The sequence below is a fragment of the Panthera onca genome, chromosome C2 (genome assembly GCF_046562875.1).
Source record: "Panthera onca isolate mPanOnc1 chromosome C2, mPanOnc1 haplotype 2, whole genome shotgun sequence".
NCBI classification, from domain to species: Eukaryota; Metazoa; Chordata; class Mammalia; order Carnivora; family Felidae; genus Panthera; species Panthera onca.
The window spans coordinates 117,652,383-117,668,427 of NC_138347.1; the positions used below are offsets into that span (position 1 = coordinate 117,652,383).

Below are 16,045 nucleotides of genomic sequence, written 5' to 3' on the forward strand. Positions count from 1 at the left end.
AAATACAGAGAACAAACTGAGGGCCACTGGAGGCGTGTTGAGCAGGGAGATGGGCCAAATGGGTGATGGGCACCAAGGAGAGTACTTGTTGGCATGAACATTGGGTATTACGTGTAAGTGATGAATGACTAAATTCTACTCCTGAAATCATTATTACACTACATGCCAACCAACCTGGTTTTAAATAAAATTAAAAAAATTTTTTTAAAGTGTTACACATTTTCTTCTTTAAAAACTCTATAGAGTTAGTACTATTAGATGTATGTTCTTAAATGAAATGACATCAGTGAGGTTTTAAGAATCTGCCAAAATTCACAGGGCTTTGAATTCTGTGAATTGAATTGATGACGGTGGGACTTGAAACTTCAGCTCTCTGACTTCTATTTTTTTTTTTTTTTGAAAACTAACATTGCCTCCCTAAAATTCTTAAATTAATGAGTGAAATGCAGATATTTTCACTAATTAACCAATACAAATACCCTTTAAATTGTAAATATAAAAAAGGGACATTCATATTTATTTCTTTTTTTCAGAGAGAATCAGAGTATTTTATTTTAGCTCAGTTGTATCTGTCTCTTGGCTTATTGACACTGTTTAATAATTACCAAATCTGTATATTATATCAATGTGATTGATATGGTATCAATGTGATTAAGTTGTACAGAAGTTAAACTGTAGTTCCAAAATTTAGAAAGAAAAGCTTTTGCCTGTTACTTAATTCCTTCTCTTCAACTTAGAAAATCGCTCATTGCCAGCATATGTGTATATATTTTATATCAATACTTTTGCTAACATCTGTTCAAAGGAGTGGCTTAATTTAGATGTAAATAACAAATTATGATGTATATATCTGTGTGGGCACAAGCATGTAGTACCCTTACATTTATATTAAATGAGTTTCCTTTTGGAATAATGACATTGACTACAGTAATTGAATTATGTGATATCTCTTAAAATTTGGATAGAACCTTATCTATTAAATTACAGAAAATAACTTAAAGCTAGAAGTAAAATTAATTTTCAGTCATTTCATAGCTTTCAAAATTTAACAGTTTTTAATAATTAGAGATATACATTACTAGACAAATCATTTTTTAAAAGACTCTCAATACCCCCTCCCCCCACTTTATTTAATTCAATGATATAGACAAGAGGCTACAGCTAAATTCTTATTGCTTTCTGGGGTGGGGACAATATTTTGTTGTAATCATGGTAATTTGTCTTCTTTAATCTACTATGTGTTGGCAGTTCTTGCAAAATACTACAGTCATTAATGGTGCTTCTCAAAAATTCTGTATGTACACATTTTACATAAGTCATAATTTTCATTGTTTTTTTATTCCAGTATTTTATTTGCACAGATTCATTGTGCCAAATTTCTAGCCTCACCCAAAAGTATCTCTCAAGCTTTAAAAACTCCACTACTGTTAATTTTTTTAAGGTTTTTTTTTTTTAATTTGAAAAAATACAAATCAGTTTATTAAGTCCCTGGGGTATTTTTTTGTTTGTTTGTTTGTTTATAATTTTATTTTTTTTAATTTACATCCAAATTAGCATATAGCACAACAATGATTTCAGGAGTAGATTCCTTATTTGCAAATGGCAAGATTTCATTCTTTTTGATTGCCGAGTAATACTCCGTTGTACATATATACCACTTCTTAATCCATTCATCCATCAATGGACATTTGGGCTCTTTCCATACTTTGGCTATTGTTGATACTACTGCTATAAACATTGGGGTGCATATGTCCCTTCGAAACAGTACACCCGTATCCCTTGGATAAGTACCTAGTAGTGCAATTGCTGGGTCGTAGGGTAGTTTTATTTTTAATTTTTTGAGGAACCTCCATACTGTTTTCCAGAGTGGCTGCACCAGCTTGCATTCCCATCAGATGGATCATATATTAAGCCACAAAACAAGTCTCGGTAAGTTTAAGAAGACTGAAGTCAATCAAATATCATTTCCAACCACAATGGTATACATTTACAAATCAATTACAAGCAGAAAACTGAAAAAATTATCAATATGTGGAGATCAAACAAGCTACTGAAAACCAATGGGTCAAAAAAGAAATTAAAAAATACCATGAGACAAATGGAACATACCAAAGTGTACGGGATGCAGCAAACCAGTACAAGGAGCAAAGTGTATAGCAAGAAAAGCCTATCTCAAGAAACAAGAAAAATCTCACACAACCTAAGTTTACGCCTGAAGGAACTAGAGTAAGAATAAAAAACAAAGTCCCAAGTGAGTAGAAGGAAGGAAATAACAAAGATTAGAGCAGAAATAAATGAAATACTTTAGGAAGACAACAGACAAGATCAATGAAACTAAGACTGGTTATTTGAAAAGACAGACAAAATTGGTAAAACTTTAGCCAGACTTATGAAGAAAAAAGGAGAAAGGACCCAAGGAAATAAAATCAGAAATGAAAACTGAGAAGCTAGAACTGATGCCATAGAAATACAAAGAATCATAACAGACAGCTATGAACAATTATATGCCAACTAATTAGACAATCTGGAAGAAATGGTTAAATTCCTAGGAACATCCAACTTACCAACACTGAATCATAAAGAAATAGAAGATCTAAACAAACCAATAAAGAATAAAGAGGTTGAATCAGTAATGAAACCCTTCCAATACAGAAAAGCCTAGGACCAAATAGTTTTCCTGGTAAATTCAACCAAACATTTAAGAAAAATTAATGCCTATCTTTTTCAACTCTTGCAAAAAATTGAAGATAGAGGAACACTCCCAAACTCATTTTCTGAGGTCAGCAATAACTCGATACCCAAACCAATTAAGGACAGTACAAGAAAAGAAAAAAGAAAGAAAGAAAATTACAGGCTGGTATCCTTGATGAACACAGATATAGAACTCTTCAAGAAAATACTAGCAAACCAAATTCAACAATACATTTAATGTATTATACATCATGATCAAGTGGGATTTATTCCAGGGATGCTTGGATGGTTCAACATCTGCAAATCAGTGTAACACATTGCATTAACAAAATGAAGGATAAAAATCATATGATCATCTCAATGGATATACAAAAAGCATTGGACGAAATTTGACATCCATTTATGATCTCAACAAAGTGAGTATGTATGGAACGTACCCCAACATAATAAAGGCCATATATGACAAGCCCACAGCTAACATCATACTTCTTGGCAAAAACCTAAAAGCTTTTCCCTTAAGATCAGGAACAAGACGAGGATACCCACTCTCGTCACTTTTATTTAACAGAGTAGTGGAAGTCCTTGACAGAGCAATTATACAAGAACAAAAATAAATGTCATCCATATTAGAAAGAAGAAGCAAACTATCACTATTTGTGGATGAATGATCATATATACAGGGAACCCTAAAAACTCCACCAAAAAAACCCTGAGCTAAAAAAACAAATTCAGAAAAATTGCAGGGTATAAAATCAATATACAAAAATCTATCGCATTTTTAAAAAATTTTTAACGTTTATTTATTATTGAGAGAGCATGAGCACAGGAGGGGAAGAGAGACACACACACACACAAACACACAGAATCCGCAGCAGGGTCCAGGCTCCAGCCGTCACCACAGAGAGCCCGACGTGGGGCTCGAATTCGCAAACTGCGAGATCACGACGTGAGCTGAAGTCGGACACTCAACCGACTGAGCCACCCAGGCACCCCAAAATCTATTGCATTTTTATACACTAACAACAAACTATCAGAAAGAGAAATTAAGGAAACAATCCCATTTATAGTTGCATCAAAAGGAATAGAATATCTTGTTATAAATTTAACCAAGAAGGTGAAAGATCCATAATCTGAAAACTATAAGATATTGATGAAAGAAACTGAAGACTCAAATCAATGAAAACATATACAGTACTCATGGATTGGAAGAATTAATACTGCTAAAATGTCCATACAACTATAAGCAGTATACAGGCTCAGTGCAATCCCTATCAAAATTCCAGTGTCATTTTTCATAGAAATAGAACAAACAATCGTAAAATGTGTTTGGAACCAAAAAAAATTCCAAATAGCCAAAGCAATTTTGAGAGAGAAGAACACAGCTGGAGGCATCACATTTGCTGATGTAAATTATATTACAAAGCTATCTGTATTGACACAGACCAATACACCAGAAGAGAAAGTCCAGAAATCAACCCAAGTATAAATGGTCAATGAATTTAAAACAAAGAGGCAAAAATATACAATGGGAGAAGAGACAGTCTCTTCAAAAAATGATATACAGAAAGCTGGGCATCCACATGCAAAAGAATGAAACTGGATCACTATCTTACACCATACACAAATATTAACTCAAAATGGATTAAAGGATATAAAACCAGAAACCATGAAACCCCTGGAAGAAAATATCTCTTGACATCTCTCTTGGTGATTTATATATTTTGGCTCTGGCATCAAAGGCAATGACAACAAAAGCAAAATAAACAAATGGGACTACATCAAACTCAAAAGCTTCTGCATAGCAAAGGAAACCATTGACAAATTTAAAAGGCAACTTACTAAATAGGAGAAGATATTTACAAATCATATAACTGTTAAGGTATTAATATCCAAAATATATAAAGAGCTGATACAACTCAGTAATAACAAAAACTCCAGTTAAAAAAAAATAGGCAGAGGATGTAAATAGACATTTGCCCACCAAAGAGGTACATGAAAAGATGCTCATCACTAATCATCATGAAAATAGCAAATCAACACCACAATGTAATATCACCTCACACCTGTCCGAATGGTGGTTATCCAAAAACAAAAAATGACAAATGTTGACAAGGATATAGAGAAAAGGGAACCCTTGCGCACTGCTGGTGGGAATGTAAATTGGTGCAGCCACTATGAAAAATAGTAATGAGGTTCCTCAAAAAATTAAAAATAGAACTACCATACAACCCAGCGATTCCACTTCTAGGCATCAATCTGAAGAAAGTGAAAACACTAATTTGAGAAGATATATGCACCCCATGTTCATTGCAGCATTACTTACAACCTAAGCATCCACTGATAGATGAACGGATAAAGATGTGGTCTATGTACACAATGGATTATTCAGTCACATAAAAAATGAATTTTTGCCATTTGTGACAACACGGATAGACCTTATGGGTATTATGCTAAATGAAATAGGTCAGAGAAAGACAAATACCACATGATTTCACTTATATGTGGAGTCTAAAGGAAGAAAACAAATGAACAAACAAAGCAAAGCAAAACAGATACAAAAAAAATAGGCTGGTGTTTGCCAGAGGGGAAGGGGTTGAGGGGTAGGCCAAATGGTGGGAAGTGATCAAGAGGTATAAACTTCTAGTTATAAAATAAATGAGTCCTGCAGGTGTAATGTAAAGCATGGCAACTACAGTCAATCAAACTGTATTACAAATTTGGGGGAGAAAATGACCAAATAGAAATACCAGAACTAAAAAATATAACATCTGAAATGGAAAAATCATGGGACAGGCTTAATAGCAGATTGATTTAAAGGTCAATAACTTGAAGACAGAACCATAGAAATTATCAAATTCTAAGAAAAGAATAAAAGAATGAAAACATAAGCAAACCTCAGTGATCTGTTGGGCAATACCGAGAGTTCTAGCATACATACAGTCGGACTCCTTAGAAAGAAGGGAAAAAATGGAGAAGAAATTTAAAAGAAAAACGGTTGAAATATAAACAAATCCATGAATCTCAGAGAACCCCAGGCTAGAAAAATACAAAGGAAACCAAATAATATAGACTAACTGCACAAAACCAAACAGAAAAAGATATCTTAAGGCAGTGATATCCTACTGCCATCAGATAAAAATGGAGATAAAACGTATGATGTCTTTAACGTGGTAGGAATTAAAACAAAATATTGCCAATCTACAGTTCTATATTCAGTAAAGATGACCTTTAAAAATGAAGGCAAGGGGCACCTGGGTGGCTCGGTCAGTTAAGCTCTGATTTTTGGCTTCGGCCCAAGGAATTGATCTCATGGCTCCTGGGATTGAGCCCTAGTTCCTGCTCTGTGCTGGCAGCAAGGAGCCTGCTCAGGATTCTCTTTCTGGCCCTTCCCTGCTCATACTCACCCTCTCTCTCAAAATAAATAAATAAACATGTAAAAAAAAAAAATGAAGGCAAAATAAATATATTTTCAGATTAATAAAAGCTGAATCTATTGCCAGCAGACCTGCACTTTAAGATCTCCAAAAGGAAATTCTTCACCCCAAAGGGAGATGACACTATATAAAACTCAAATGTCCAAGAAAGAATGAAGCACACATGGAATTGTGCACATAGGGGTAAATATATTTTATTATTTTTCTTTATTTTTTAATTTTAATTTATATCCAAATTGGTTAGCATATAGTACAACAATGATTTCAGGAATACATTCCTTAATGCCCCTTACCCATTTAGCCTATACCCCCTCCCACAACCCTGTTTGTTCTCTATTTTTTTTTTAATTTTAAAAATCATTTTATTTATTTTTGAGAGAGCGTGTGAGCAGGGAAGGAGCAGAGAGAGACACACACAGAATGCAAAGCAGGCTCCAGGCTGTCAGCACAGAATCCTATTGGGGGCTCGAACCCACGAACTATGAGATCGTGACCTGAGCCAAAGTAGGATACCCAACCCACTAAGCCACCCAGGTGCCCCTGTTTGTTCTCCATATTTAAGAGTCTCTTATGTTTTGTCCCCCTCCCTGTTTTTATATTATTTTTGTTTCCCTTCACATAGGGGCAAATATAAAAGCTATCCTTTTTTCCCCTTCCCTTAATATCTGTAAAAGACTACTCACTCTGAAAGCCAAATTTTAACAATGTACATGGAGTTTATATCTTATGTATAAATAAAATATGTGAACAGTGACACAAAGGATTGAAGAAATGAAATGCACTGTTGCAAATCTCTATTTTTTTTACTAAGTGATATTAACTTTAAGTGGATTGTGGCAACATAAAAGCAACCAGTTAAAAATAACAACAAATATGAAAAAATGTACCTAAAAAGCATCAAGTAAAATAAAATAGTTTTTAAAAAGTAATGCAGTTATCACCTGACTTATTCAAGTAGGAACATCATCGTATCATGTCCTTAAGACTTGACGTTGGCTCGCCAAAGCTTTGGTGCTTATTTTTTAGTTTTATACATTAACATGCCATCTCTACATTTGAGAAATGTCCTGTGCTAACGGCATATACAACGGGATTTTAAAAATTTATTCTCACACGCATACTAACAAATAGCACACATACACAGGAAAATTCCAGAACTCCACTCCCATATATGCCTTCCCCTTTCCAAACTTCTCCCGTAGTGGAGCACCGCCAAGTACGCCTCAGTGCCTAATCTAATTTACTTCTGTCCAGTTCTGATTTTTTGTATAATGTCAGGGGCCGTTAGACTCCTCTAGCTCCAATCGGTGGATTGTGCTCCTCCCCAATGACCACCACAGACCTGAAACCCAGGAGTTAGAAAAAAGCATTTGTGCTAAACGGTGGTAATTAACCAACGGCCCCAATCCCCCCTCCACCCGTGTCAGGGAACACTGGCAACCCTACTTCTTCCCTTTTCACCCACGGAGTCCCTCCCTTCCTGCCTCTCAAATCGAGTTGGCCTCCTCCAACCCTTTGGGGGAAGAAAACAAAATGCCTGGGCCCGCGCCAAGGGTCTGGTGGTGGGAACAGAGGCAAATTAACAGGGCTCGGGCGAAGTGGGTGTTTGTTTGTTTTCTTTTCCTTTCCGTGCTCTGTAATCTCGGTTAGCAAAACTCTTCCTCACAGGCTGTGGAACCTGCATCTCTGATTAGATGCAACCGTCGACTTGCCCTTACCTTTCTCTTCCCCTCACTCTAGAGCTGCGACAACCTTCCTCCCCCCGCTCCTTTCTCATTCGGAAGCCCACGCCTCCCGGGACCACCGACCCGAGGCGCCGGAGCGCGGAGCGCGGGGGGCGGGGGGCGGGGGGCGGGGTCGGAGGCCCGCGCGGCCGCACGCCCCGGGGGAGGGTCCGGGCGAGCCGGGGCCACGCCCCCGAGCCCCGCGCCGCCCCCTCCCCTCCAGGCTTTAGTTTGTTTTTAATTTGGAAAGCCCTCCTCTTCCTGCCCCCTTCCTCCGCTCCTCCTCTTTCCTCGGCTCCGCTAGGAAAGTTAGACCCTGGCGGGGCGTCGCGGGTGCCGAGCGGACGGCAGGCCCGGCGGTGAGTGGGCCTGCAGGGCGGGCGAAGAGCGGGGTCCGGGCGGTGGGCGCCGAGCTGCGTGGCGGGGGGAGGCGGGGGCCTGCGGACGTCCTGGGCTGGCCCTCGGCGGCCCGCTGCGCGGCGCGCTGCTCCCGCAGGTGGCGCGGGATTGCGAAGCGCGTCTTCCCCGAGAGGAGGCGGGACCGGCGGGGAGGTGTGCGCCCTGGGAGAACCGGTTGCGCTTCCCAGTGCTTTCGGCCCGGCTTTCTTGCGCCTCCAGTCGGAAGAAGTCGCGTGGCCGGGCTACTCTCGCCACCTCTGCGTCTCTGTCCCCTGGCAGGTTTCCACCTGACCGACTCCTCTTGCATGCCGTAATGAAAACTTAGCTTGATAGTTCTCGTTCTTCAGGATGAGGGAACACGTGATAAGAACAAAAATACCTAAAATGTGACTGCATAAAATAAAAAAATGCATGGCAGATTCCAATAAGTAAAGGCCAATGATACATTTCAAAAATATTTCAACGTATGATAAAGTTCTCATAATCTTTCTATAAAGAACTCAAATCGAAAACAAGAAAAACTAAGTTAAAAATGGACAAATGGCAGCTTGTAAAAAAGGAGATACAATTGACTTTCAAACAACAAAAATTAGTCAACCTCGTTATTGTAAGAAACCGATCCAGCTATTCTCCCAGGTATATACCCAACAGAAATAAATACACATATATTGCACACTTTTTGAAATAGCAGAAATTTTGAAAGAACTTAAATTTCCATTAAGTAGCCAGTTAATTGCAGTCATTAAGAACAAGGTTTGTATGAATTGAAATGTGATCAATATGAAGACTTTAGTAAGTTTAAAAACAAATAAACACACAAGACTGTCATGTGTATTATAAGGTACTATAAATATTTATGTCCCTTCAAAATTGGTATATTGAGTCCTAATACCCAATGTGATAGTGTAGAACCTTTGGGAAATGCTGAGTTTACAAGGATGCCACCCTCATGAATGGCCTCTTATAAAAATATGAGGCAAGGAAAGATCTCTCTCCCTTCCACTTTGTGAGGTTACAGTAAGTCTGCATCTGGGAAGAGGGACTTCACCAAATCAGGCTGGCCCCCTGATCTTGGACTTCCAGCCTCCAGAACTGTGAAAAATAAATATTTGTGGTTTATAAGCCTCCCAGTTTATGCTATTTTTGTTATAGCAGCACAGATGGACTGACACAAGGTGTACATATTAGTTTGGTTCTTAGAATGTCTCCCAGAAGACAAAGTATCTGGTATCTCTAAAGAGTAGCTTTAAAGATAAGAAATGGGAATTGGGGCAGAATGAATTTGTATTTTTCATGATTTAAGTACTCCATGACTGCTTGAATTTTATGTTGTGTTTGTCTACAGATAACACCTATTCCAAAGAGTATTTTTAAATATTTATTTAAATTTATTTATTTAAATTCAAGTTAATTAACATACTGGTTTCAGGAGTAGAGCCCAGTGATTCATCATTTGCATATAACACCCAGTGCTCATGCCAACAAGTGCCCTCCTTCATGCCCATAACCCCCCACCCACCTCCCCTCCAGCAACCCTCAATTTTCTCTCTGTCTTTAAGAGTGTCTTATGGTTTGCCTCCGTTTTTATCTTATTTTTCCTTCCCTTCCCCTAAATTCATCTTTTGAGTTTCTCAAATGAGTTTCCACATATGAGTGAAATCGTTTCTCTTTCTCAGACTTATTTTTCTTAACATAATACACTCTAGTTCCATCCACATTGTTGCAGATGGCAAGATTTCATTCTTTTGATCGCCAAGTAATATTCCATTGTGTATGTGCGTGTGTGTGTATATAGATAATACACACACATGCACACACACATATCTTTATCCATTCATTAGCTGATGGACTTTTGGGCTCTTTCTACAATTTGGCCAGAAGGAATCCTTATTTTTCATGATATGAGTACTCCATGACCGCTTGAATTTTTTGTTATTGTTTGTCTGCAGATAACACCTATTCAAAACGAGTCCATTTTTATAAATGTAAGATTTCTTGTCAAAGTGATTCAATCTCATAGGCCGCATGATCTCCTGCTTTGTTATAATTTTCGATACTAGAAGACTAGATGGGTAATAATACAATAAGATGTTATCTGTTAATAGTCCAGATATAATTAACGTGATAAGTCTATTATACATCTTATATAAACCTCATGAGAACATTGTTCTTCCAATATTTTTATACTTCATAATGGCAAAAACTATTCCTTGAAAGCTAAGATTGAGAGAGACCTAATAGTCTCTAAAGCATTTAAACTAATTTAATATACTTAATAAAATTTATCCAGGAACTGTAGTTATAGGCTTGTTTCCATTCAGTCTCATGCTTTTATTTTAAAATAAAGCCACAAGCTGACCTTTACAATCCTTAACATTCACCAAAAAGAAAAGAAGGAAATATTCTATCATATGCCGTTTGTTTGGACAGTCATAGCATGAATAAAATAAGGAATATATTCATGTAGATTACAAAAATGGTAATATAAAATTGATTAGATTTTGCCAAATGTCATTTAGTCCTAGTGAAAAGCATTCACTTCTCAAGTTTTTTTTTTAATGATCGATTCCATGATAATACATAATTAAATGAATACATTACATTTACAGTTCTAATAATAAAAGATACCGTGAAATTACGGATATCTGTATATTTATGTTATCTCATAGTAATAGATGTTTATTTATCTTATTAGTGCAAAACCTGTATAGTGACTTTTAGGTTAGTTTTTCTATTCCCAGCATATGTGACAGGAAACTAGTAAGGTGCCAACACCAACGTGCTGAATAGGAGTAACTGAATTCTTCATAGTCGTTGGATTTGACTTCTTATTGAGCCCACACAGCTATCTAGATCTTTCTCTTTTTTAATTTTTTTTTAACATTTATTTATTTTTTGAGAGAGTATGAGCGGTAGAGGGGCAGAGAGAGAGGGAGTCACAGATTTGGAAGCAAGCTCCAGGCTCTGAGCTGTCAGCACAGAGCCCGATGCAGGGCTCCAACTCAGGAACGTGAGATCATGACCTGAGCCAAAGTTGGATGCTTAACCAACTGAACCACCCAGGTGCCCCCCCCCCTTTTTTTTTTAATTTTTGATTTTTAATTTTTGTTTTTTTAACAACAGCTATCTAGATCTTAAGTAACCAAGAAACTGATGAAACTCATCAACACAGTATACTGCAAGAGCCAAGATTAAAAACCTATTAAGAGAATTGAACTTGAAAGAGTGTGCATGAACTATGCCTCTGGTGAACTCAGAAGGTCTTTTTACTTACAGATTCACTACAAGAGACTACTTTGTCAGTTCTGGGGTTTTCAATAGATTAACTTTTATTTAATTTTTCAAGGTCATCACAACAAATACATGTTACTTTTATATTTTTAATTTAGTGGTATTGGGCGTTCTAAATGTAAATAGGCTTTTTTGCTGCTACTATAGATGACTTCAAATTACAGTGATTCTTGCCTTTTTTTCTTTGCTTTGCTATAAAATATACATATAAAATTTGTTATAAAATATACATACATATATACAATATACCATTTTAACCATTTTTAAGTGTATGGTGCAGTGGCATTTCTATTTTTATTATTTTTTCAACTTATTCAGATTATTACAATCTATTATACATTGCTTACATTTTTTTCCCTCTAGGTTTTTCAGACTTTTTAAAAACAAAATTATCCACATTATAATTACTCATATTATAAACATTTTATGATTTTGCAAAAGGAACCATACCTTTTATAGTTGGCAATAAGATTGTATCAGGGGGTTTCACTATAATTTATTTACTTAAGCATTATGAAATATGTGCATTATTTTTCTTGAGTTTCAACATGATGAAAAATATGCAGTGTTTACACTGTCCAGAACAAATTCAAGTATAACTGTTTAAAAATATATTTGGGGCTCCTGGGTGGCTCAGTCGGTTAAGCATCTGACTTTGGCTTAGGTCATGATCTCATGGTTTGTGAGTTCAAGCCCTGCGTCAGGCTCTGTGGTGACAGCTCGGAGCCTGGAGCCTGCTTCGGATTCTCTGTCTCCGTCTCTCTCTGCCCCTCCCCCACTTGTGCTGTCTCTCTCTATCAAAAATAAATAAAATATTAAAAAAATATATATTTAGCCATTTTCTTTTTCTGAAGCATTTTGGATAATATTTACATGCTTGAGAAGGTAGGAAGATGACTAAACATTTTGGAGATATTTTCATTAAATTGACAAAAAGTTTGGGAGATAAGCCAATTGTTTGTAGGAACAGTATATATCCTATTAATCATCCATTTTTAAAATATTTACTATTTTAGATACTCCAGAATAGTATTTTAACTGGTTTAGTAAATGATTAATGTTACAATATAAGAATATATATTTACTTAAAAAAATCTTCAGCAACTTGACCTAATACAAAAATCACAACAAAATGCCTCTTTTAAAGTTTGCTATAGAAGGTTTCAATTTGTATTTCAATTTTATTCTCAATTATTTTTGTATTATTTTAATATCAAAGGTTTATACAGTTGCAAGTTTTTCAGAAAGTACCCAAGAGAAAAGAAATAATCTGTAAATTTGATCATGTCTTAGGTTCTTGGGATCATTCCCCTAGGTCATAATTACTTACCTTTAGGTAATTCTATAATTCCGTAATTGAGTAAGTACATGCATACAATAAAAAAGACACTAATTCGTTTTTTAAAAAGCAGAAGTTATTTTTTTTTTATCTTGGATTGGATTTTGGTAGCAGAGACAGACCGCTGTCCCAGGAATGAATAGTAATAGGTATGTTTGAACAAATGATGACTTGAGAGATGACAGAAGTGAAATCTGGGGTGCCCGCCATGGTTCATGACACAGTTTGTCATACCTGTGCACAGTCCTTCATTAAGACCCATCTATGTAGCGTTTTTTTGCAGCAATTTCATCATCTTGAGATTGGATGCCAATATGACCTAATAGATGATCATTGCCCATAGCTAAATTTTATCCCAGCTAGCTATTCAGTCTTGAATTCGATAAATTTACAGCGGTGTAATCACATTTTTAAGAAGAAAAGGAAAGCTTCTGTTTATATTTTAAGGGTTCTCTAAATGTACAAGAGAAATGTAAATCAGGTAGCAGGTAGAGAATAGAGTGTTATCAGTAAATATTTCAGTGGTACCAGGAAGTTATGCTTATTTGTATACAATCCCAAGTTGTATTTGGGAGTAAACCCAGTATAATATGAGGTCAGTTTCAGGGATACTGCTGCATGATCGCCTTTGAGTTGAGCAGATCCTTGAAAAATAAACAGTCCCAGAGAGTTCACCATAGTTAAGACCTATTATTTTTATTAATTTAAAAACATTTTCTAATTTCCCATGGATTATTGAGAAATATTTCATTTTTAAGTTTTGGAGGTTTTTCTCTTATCCATGAGTTAGTGGTCCCTAGTTTAATTCCATTATGGTCAGAGAACAAACTTCATGCAATATAACATATATATTTAGTAATTAATATTCAAAAATTAAAACCTCATAAACTGATATTTCTGATCATTGGGGTCTTAAATTATCGGTATATAAATGCCGCATCTTTATACATCTAACCACTCCTTATAAACATACTTTAAACTTCTGAAAAAAAAATTTCAATCGTTCTCTTTAAAAAATTCTAATTTCTTTGTTCTTGTCATTGAAGTTAGTTTTAACTTTACATTTAACAAGAGTTATCTGTTCAGGAATTTTGAAATATGGCTATTTAACCTATCTTTTCCAGCCTTGTGGTTTGATACTGTAAATAATTTAACATAATAATCCTAGAAGAAAACAAAGGTAGTAAGCTTTTTGACATTAGCCTTAATGATACTTTTGCATCTGTCTCATCAAACAAGTACAGCAAAAGCTAAAATAAGCAAGTGGGACTAAAACTGAAAAACTTTTGCATAGTTGCGGAAACCATCATCAAAATGAAAAGGCAAACTACTGAATAGGAGAAGATATTTATAATGATATATCTGATAAGGGATGAATGTCCAAAACATATAAAGAGCTCCTATAACTCAATATGAAAAAAACAAAAAGTTCGGCTAAAAATGGGCAGAGAATATGAACAGTCATTTTTCTAAAGAAGACATACAGACTTCCAACCGGCCCACAAAAAGATGTACCGCCTCATTAACCATCAGGAAAATGCAAATCAAAACCACAATGAGATATCACACTGTCAGAATGGCTGTTACCAAAAGACAAGAAATAACAAGTGTTGGTGAGGATGTGACAAAAAGGGAACCCTTGTGCACTGTTGGAAATATAAATTATTTCAGTCACTATTAAAATAGTATGGAGTTCTCAAAAAATTAAAAAATTACCATACAATCCAGCAATCCCACTTCTAGGTAGGAGAATGGACTACATAGGGGGAGAGGATTAAGAAATACAGTTTTCCAGTTATAAAAAATAAATAAATATGATGGGGCTATAATGTACAACACAGGGAACATAGTCAATGTTACAACTTTGTATGGTGACAAATGGGAACTAGACTTAATGTGACCTTTTAGCAATGTATGTAAATATTGAATAATTGTGCTGTACACCTGAAACCAATACAATATTATATGCCAAGTATTCTTCAAGAAAAAAGAAATTAACCAAATACGATCATTTCAAAATAGCTCAAAGACCATGCCTACCTGATTATGAAATGAACTTCAAATTCAAAGAAACATATGTTTGAACGGGTCATTTCCACTTTTGATTCTACCAAATCCTTCACCAGAACTGCTAGGTTTTGTAGAGACACTAAAGAGTGGCTCATTAAAATATATTTACTTTTCTAGTCGGTTTTCCCTCCCCACCCTACCTCAGAGACAAGTACCAAAGGGATCTGGTGTAGCTGAAAGGCAAGCATCTGCAGCCGTTGAGGCACATGCGGAGCTGTGGCTTTGAGGGAGCTAGGTTGCCCATGCTTGGGTCCTGGAGAGATGCCTTTGAGCTTCTCTGTGCTACTGTTTCCCTCTCTGTTATGCTACCTGTTCTCTAGAACTTTTTACAAAATGAAATGGATTGATATTTCTAAACTGTCTTCGAAGGTGCGGGGGAAGTGACAGTTTAAAGGTAGAGATGGTCAATAATGATGGGATCAAATTCTGATTCGATAGATTGGCCATAAAAATAATAATCAGTTTTGGATATCTCAGGTATCTTAGCCTTCCCCATACGCTGATGTAGGCTTAAGAAGTTTCAGAAATGTTCAGAAAAGAAGGTAAGCAAAAGAATGCTTATTAAGTTTAGGGAATTCACCACAAGAATCTAGTTACACCCTCAATGTGTAAGCTTGGGAAGGAGCAGAGTCCATATTTCTGGGTCTCCCTGCCAAATCTGATTTGAATCATTCCTTATTAACAATTTCACTGTGCCTGTACTGGAAAATATGTGTTAATTTTGATTTATTCACTTATAGAATGCTAGCAACTCAACTATGTTGATGTTCAATACAGAATCCACAGGCAAGCTAAATGGAGATACGTTGCATTTGTTATTTTATTTTATTATTATTATTATTTTTTTGCATTTGTTATTTTAAACTTCCAGTTGGGGAGGCTGCTTGCCTAAGTACCCATTACATTTGTATTTGTCCTTATCTTGCTTCATTTGAAGAAATTAATAAATTATATAGTTTTGAACTAGCAATAGATGATTTGAAGTGTCTCTTACAAAAGGAGGAATCAGATCCTTTTGAATGTGAGGTTAAAACTGCATAACAGTAGTGTATATCTGCTATTCTACACTATGTCTTGCATTTTTTTGAAATCTATTA

The 16,045-nt window shown here is 36.0% G+C and overlaps 1 protein-coding gene across 6 annotated transcripts in view; it reads left to right on the plus strand.

Moving 5' to 3' along the window:
• Window positions 1-8,016: 8,016 nt before the first annotated feature.
• The window catches only part of LOC144612776 (phospholipid scramblase 4-like), a 77,183-nt gene continuing 69,154 nt past the window's right edge, over window positions 8,017-16,045 (plus strand). For 2 of the 6 annotated variants that reach the window (XR_014135241.1, XR_014135240.1), the window contains exon 1: window positions 8,017-8,208. The gene's annotated coding sequence lies outside the window, so the exon portion shown is untranslated. The remainder of the gene's footprint in view (window positions 8,209-16,045) is intronic. The other 4 variants (XR_013549829.2, XR_014135242.1, XM_081790129.1 and 1 more) reach the window with 3 other exon arrangements.